Source organism: Trichechus manatus, unplaced genomic scaffold (genome assembly GCF_000243295.1).
Source record: "Trichechus manatus latirostris isolate Lorelei unplaced genomic scaffold, TriManLat1.0 scaffold00182, whole genome shotgun sequence".
In the NCBI taxonomy this organism is placed as follows: Eukaryota; Metazoa; Chordata; class Mammalia; order Sirenia; family Trichechidae; genus Trichechus; species Trichechus manatus.
The window spans coordinates 5,049,492-5,055,360 of NW_004444118.1; the positions used below are offsets into that span (position 1 = coordinate 5,049,492).

At 35.8% G+C, this 5,869-nt stretch overlaps 1 long non-coding RNA gene across 1 annotated transcript in view; it reads right to left on the reverse strand.

Moving 5' to 3' along the window:
• The window catches only part of LOC111822612 (uncharacterized), a 15,738-nt gene extending 10,262 nt beyond the window's left edge, over window positions 1–5,476 (reverse strand). Inside the window, exons 1-2 of the long non-coding RNA XR_002825753.1 lie at window positions 5,427–5,476; window positions 3,883–4,036 (exon numbers count right to left, since the gene is read on the reverse strand). This is a non-coding gene — a long non-coding RNA (uncharacterized LOC111822612). The remainder of the gene's footprint in view (window positions 1–3,882; window positions 4,037–5,426) is intronic.
• Window positions 5,477–5,869: the final 393 nt, after the last annotated feature.

The following is a 5,869-nucleotide window of genomic DNA, read 5'->3' on the forward strand; positions in this document are numbered from 1 at the left end:
TCACTATGTTGAGTCTACCTATCCATGAGCAAGGTGTATTTTTCCACTTATGCAGGTCTCTTTTAGTTTCTTTCAGTAGTGTCTTATAGTTTTCTCTGTATAGATCTTTTACATCTCTGGTTAGATTTATTCCTAAGTATTTTATCTTCTTGGGGGCTATTGTAAATGGGATTGATTTGCTGATTTCCTCTCCAAGGTTCTCTTTGTTTGTGTAAAGAAATCGAACTGATTTTTGTATGTTTATCTGGTATCCTGAGACTTTGCTGAAACTTTCTATTAGTTCCAATAGTTTTCTTGTGGATTCTTTGGGTTTCCTGTGTATAAGATCATATCATCTGCAAATAGAGATACTTTGGCTTCTCCCCTACCAATTTGTATGCTCTTTATTTCTTTTTCTAGCCTAATTGCTCTGGCTAGGACCTCCAGCACAATGTTGAATGAGTGGCTTTTCTGCACCATTTCTAACCCCAGGGTGTATTCTTCACACCAGCTACAAGCTCGGGGAGTATAACTATACTTCAAAAGTATTGTCTTACCAGCTCTTTTGTGGTGTGAAGACTGCAAGACTCGCTGCATGAGGGGTACAGAAATTCTCGCTGAATGCCCAAGTTGCTGTATTTTCAGAAAAATAGAAGCACTTTCTTTGGTAACCAATCCAGCCATCTAGGCATGAATTGTGTTCAGTGGAAGATATGTTTTTTTCAACTAAAAAGATTTATAATACATTAAGAGCTGAGGGGGTGGAGGGCTCTTAATTTTCTCTTCTGAGACATAGAATTACCTTTTAACATTTATCTGTTTAGATGACCTTATCAATGGAAGGTGCACAACCAGAAAGAGATCAAATGTTTTCCATCATGAACTTCATTTTTATTCTTGTTGACATAGCCATCTACTAGAAGCGGCCTGGGAAAAAGTACTAACATTTATATAAAAGTATATGGTTTACCACATGTTAGTTCACAGGCTACCCACTCTTTCTGTTTTACCATTCCATGGTGAGATAAGGGACTTGTGGCAGAATGTAAATTAACTATATCACCAAACATGCTGTTTAGTTCATCTGATAAGTTTTTAAAGCAAAACTTTCTTGGTGAAGGAAGTAGTATGATGATTTACATTTTACCACAGATCCATATCTTGTAAAAACTATGAATAATACTGGTTTGAAAGGAAATTTCATATATATTAACTCATTTTTATCTTCACAACAGTGCTATGTGATATTTAGCACAGGTATTATTCTCATTTTATAGAAGTAAGATATGCGTGTTCCATGTACAAATGTCAGGGTTAAATATGGTTAGAAATTACCCATGATAATTGAGCTACAATAGGCACACAAAGGTGAAATATCCTATGTCCACAAAGATGAAATAACTCTAGGAGAGTTAATATGAGCATATGTAAGAAATGGGAAACTCACCTGCTAAAATCGTGGCCAGTGTAGTTACTAGAATCACCAGAAAGGAGATTAGGATGGTTATTTTAGAGAAACAAAACTTCTTTTTATTTGTTTTTGCATGTTCTTGTGAGTCTACAGCAATAGTGGGAGAGATAGTGTCACCTATTTAAAAAAAGTCCTTCTTTTCTAATAAGTCACTTTAATAATGTTCAGGATACAAGCTCAATATAAAAAAAACTGACCATATTTCTGCACATTAGCAATGATCAGTTGAAAATCAAAATTAAAAGCAATAACATTCATAATAGCATAAAATATTAAATACCTATGAATAAAACTGACAAAAGATATGCAAGACACAAGACCTGTTCACCAAAAACTACAAAACATTTCTGAGAGAAATTAAAGACCTAGATAAATAGAGGTAGTGTTTTCATAAGTCAGAAGACACAATATTGCTAAGATATCAGTTCTAGCCAAATTCATCTATAGATTCATCACAATCCCAAGAAAAACCTTAATACTTTTTTGTGGTAGAAATTGGCAACCTGCTTCTAAAATTCACATGAAAATGGAAAGACCTAATATAGCCAAAACAAATTGGAAAAATAAAAACAAACTTGGAGGACGAGTGCTTTCTGATTTCAAGACTTATAAGGCTATAATTATCAATACAGTGTGGTACTAATGTAAAGATAGACAAATAGAGAGAGTTCAGAAAGATACCCACTCGTATATGAACACCTGATTTTTGGCAAAGATGCAAAAAGGATCATATCAATAAGTAGTGCTGGAGAAATCAGACATCTATGTGAAAAAAAATGATCTTCTAGACATACCTCTTCCTCTACACAAAAATTAATTCATAATGGATTATAGACATAAATATAAAACCTAAAACTATAAAACCTCTAGAAGAGAACACAGGAATACGTTGTTGTGATCTTGGACGAGGCAAAGATATTTTCAGTTCAACACAAAAAGCACAATCCATTAGAAAATGATACATTGCACTTCCTTGAAATTAATAACTTCTGCTCTTCAAAAGACAGTGTTAACAAAATGAAAAGACAAGCCAGAGACTGGGAGAAAATATTTGCAAATCATATCCAGAGTATATAAAGAACTCTCAATACTTAGTAAGAAAACACACAACTCGACAAAAATATGAGCACAAAAGTTGAACATACACTTTACTAGAGAAGATTTACAGATATCAAATGAGCACACAAGATGCTCACCATCAGTAGTCATTAGAAAAATGAGAAAATTTAGAAACCACTACATACCTATTAGAATGACTAAAATGAAAACGTCCGACCGTATCAAGTGCCAGAGAGGATGTGGAAGAACTAGAACTCTCATCTACTGCTGGTAGAAATGTAAAATGGTACAACTACATTGGAAATAGTTGGGAAGTTTCTTCAAAAGCTACATGCACACCTATAGTATGATTTATCCATTCTAACCACATGTATTTTCCTAAAAGAAATGGAACATATGTCCATACAAAGACTTCCACATACATTTTTATGGCAGCTTTATTTGTAATAGCCCTGAGCTAAAAACAATCAAATGTCCATCAATGGGTGAATGAATAAATAAACTGTGGTTCATCTATACAATGGAATACTACTCAACAATAAAAAAGGAATGAACTATTGATACCCACAGCAACATAGATGCATCTTAAAATTATTATGTTGAATAAAAGAAGTCACACAAAAAATGAATAGATACTGTATGATTCCATTTATATAAAATTCCAGAAAATGTAAACTGATCTATAGTGACAGAAAGCTGATCTGATGTTATCTCAGGGAGTGTGTGCTGAAATGGGCAGGAGGAAGTGATTGCAATGGGGCACAAGGAAACATTTGGCACAGATGGATAGGTTCATTATCTTGACTGTGGTGATGGTTTCATGGGTGTATTAAAAAAACAAAAAAAATCCCCACTGCTGTGTAGTCGATTCTGACTCATAGCTACCCTATAGGACAGAGTAGAACTGCCTGTAGGGTTTCCAAACCAAGGCTGTAGTCTTTACGGAAGCAGACTGCCACATCTTTCTCCCGTAGAGAGACTGGTTGGTTCGAACCACCAAAATTTTGGTTAGCAGCCAAGTGCTTTAACCACTGCATCACCAGGGCTCCTTTCATGGTTGTATACATACGTCAAAACTCATCAAATTGTACACTTAAATATGTGTATTTTATTGTATGTAAATTTTACCTAAGTAGAGATGTAAAAATTTGTACAAAAATCAGCTGCCCTTTACTCACATAGTTTGGATCTGTTTATAAGATTCTTTGTATAGTAAGCTAAACATAATTTGACATGGACAGAAGAGATGAAAATCATTGAGACACTGCCTCTGTTAGAAGGATTAGTATTCAGAATGGATAGCAGAGAGGCACCAAAATGACTTGCTTCATTCACAAATAGTACCTACAGCCTGTCATACATGCCCTTCTTACCTGGAGACAGGGACTCTTCTGCACATTTGAGCATTATCTCATCGTTCATGTCTGTTTTCAAGTGAAAAATACAAACTGGGAGTATAGTCAACACACTGGATTCAGGATCCCTGCCCTACTTGAATTTAGCTTCAGCAGTGTGTAGCAAGACAATCTAAAATGAAAATAGAATGTTAATATAAAAAATTAGGACAAATATTTCTCAGAAGTCTGACCAATCACACAATTACTTCCCTTTTGACACATACCAGTAAAAAAAAAAAAAAGTTGCTGTTGAGTTGATTCCAACTCATGGTGAGCCAATGTGTTACAGAGTAGAACTATGCTCTATAGGGTTTTCAGTGGCTGATTTTTTGGTAGTAGATTGCCAGACCTTTCATCTGAGGAGCTGCTGGGTGAACTCGAACCACGATCCAAAATTCATTACATTCCACTAGTGTTTGAGTGACCACCAGAGGTGATTAGAGACTCTGAAGTAATTCTTTCAACTCTTGATTCAGTGTAAGGGAGGTGAGGTTCAGTGGTTTATGAAGTCATCAGACTGGGTCTCCACACCATCATCCTGACTTACCAAAATTTTTAGTTAATTTTGACCTTTATGAATCTCAGCCAAAGATCCAAATCTAGATAATTTCATCATAAAGTAACAGCTTAGATCTCGGTGAAAAGCTCATAAATTTGCTCTAATAATGATATAAGAAGAATAATATCTAGCATTTATTGCGTGCTTGCAATATGTTAGGTCCAGTTCTGAGTTTTTAACTTACGTGATTTCATTTAAACTTACAATAATGTTGTCAAATAGAAGCTATTATTATCTCTAACTTACAGATGAAACAGCTGAGACACAGAGGGGTTAAATAACGTTCTTAAAGTAACACAGCTAGTGAGTGTTGGTGGCTATTACCTGGCTCTGTTCACTTAACCACTCTGCTACACTCTACTGCTTCTCTCTGGTCAACCCCATGACCTGAGTGTTCTCACAAGCAGAACTTCTACTTCCAGAAGTAGAAAACAAGCCTCACATTCCACAAAAACGTGTTGTGCTATTGACATTGTTCTACGATGATTGCAATTAGTAATATCATTTGATATAGGTAATAACGAACACATGGATGCCTATATTTCAGTCAACTGCTTGAGAAATAAACAGAATAAGAGAAAGTAATGGGTTGACATTTTTTAAAGTTGCATTATAAGGTATACGGTTCTATCTACTTTGGTATGTTGAAATTTTTATATAGAAATATTAGTTCCCATCTCCACAACACTGTTTTTTAGGAGCCAAAAAGGTTCTGTGTGTGTGTGATATGTGTGTGTCTGTGTGTCAGAGAGAGAGAGAGACAGGGAAAGAGAGAAAGCTATGACTGTATTATATTTTTCAAACCTTTATCGATAGTACAAATTATTCCAATGACTATTAGAAGTTTATACGCTATTCTAAAATCCATAAATTTTGCTTATGTACCAGTGAGCTATTGTCACATTAATGCTATATAACAAACTGTACCCACGACTCTGGCTAACAACAGCATTTCACTCACCAGTCTTTGCGTTGGCTAGGAAAAAAGATCAAGATGGCAGCTACGTGGCTCTGTCTCAAGCTGGGAGTCTGGCTGTGCTTGTCTCCTTGCAAGTGTGTTATACTGAGGCCCAGGCTGAGTAGGCAGCAGCTAACCTGGAATCTCTTCTCACGGAGACATCAGAGACGTAAGAGAGTAAGCCCAATCAAGTTCTTTTCAAGTCACTGTTAACACACCGTTGGCTGAAGCTTACCTCATAGCTGACCACTTAGTCAGGAAATGGGGAAGTGTACTTTACTTGTGGTGAGGGGAATTGCAAGATCGCATGGCAAAAGACTTGAACACAAGAGTGAAAATTTGGGACCATTAATTTTCAAACCTCAGCTTGCTGTAGTAATTCTTCAGAGCTCCTAGCCAAATCTCCACTTTGCTTGTTGTTATTGTTTTTTCAACCTCTTAGATAC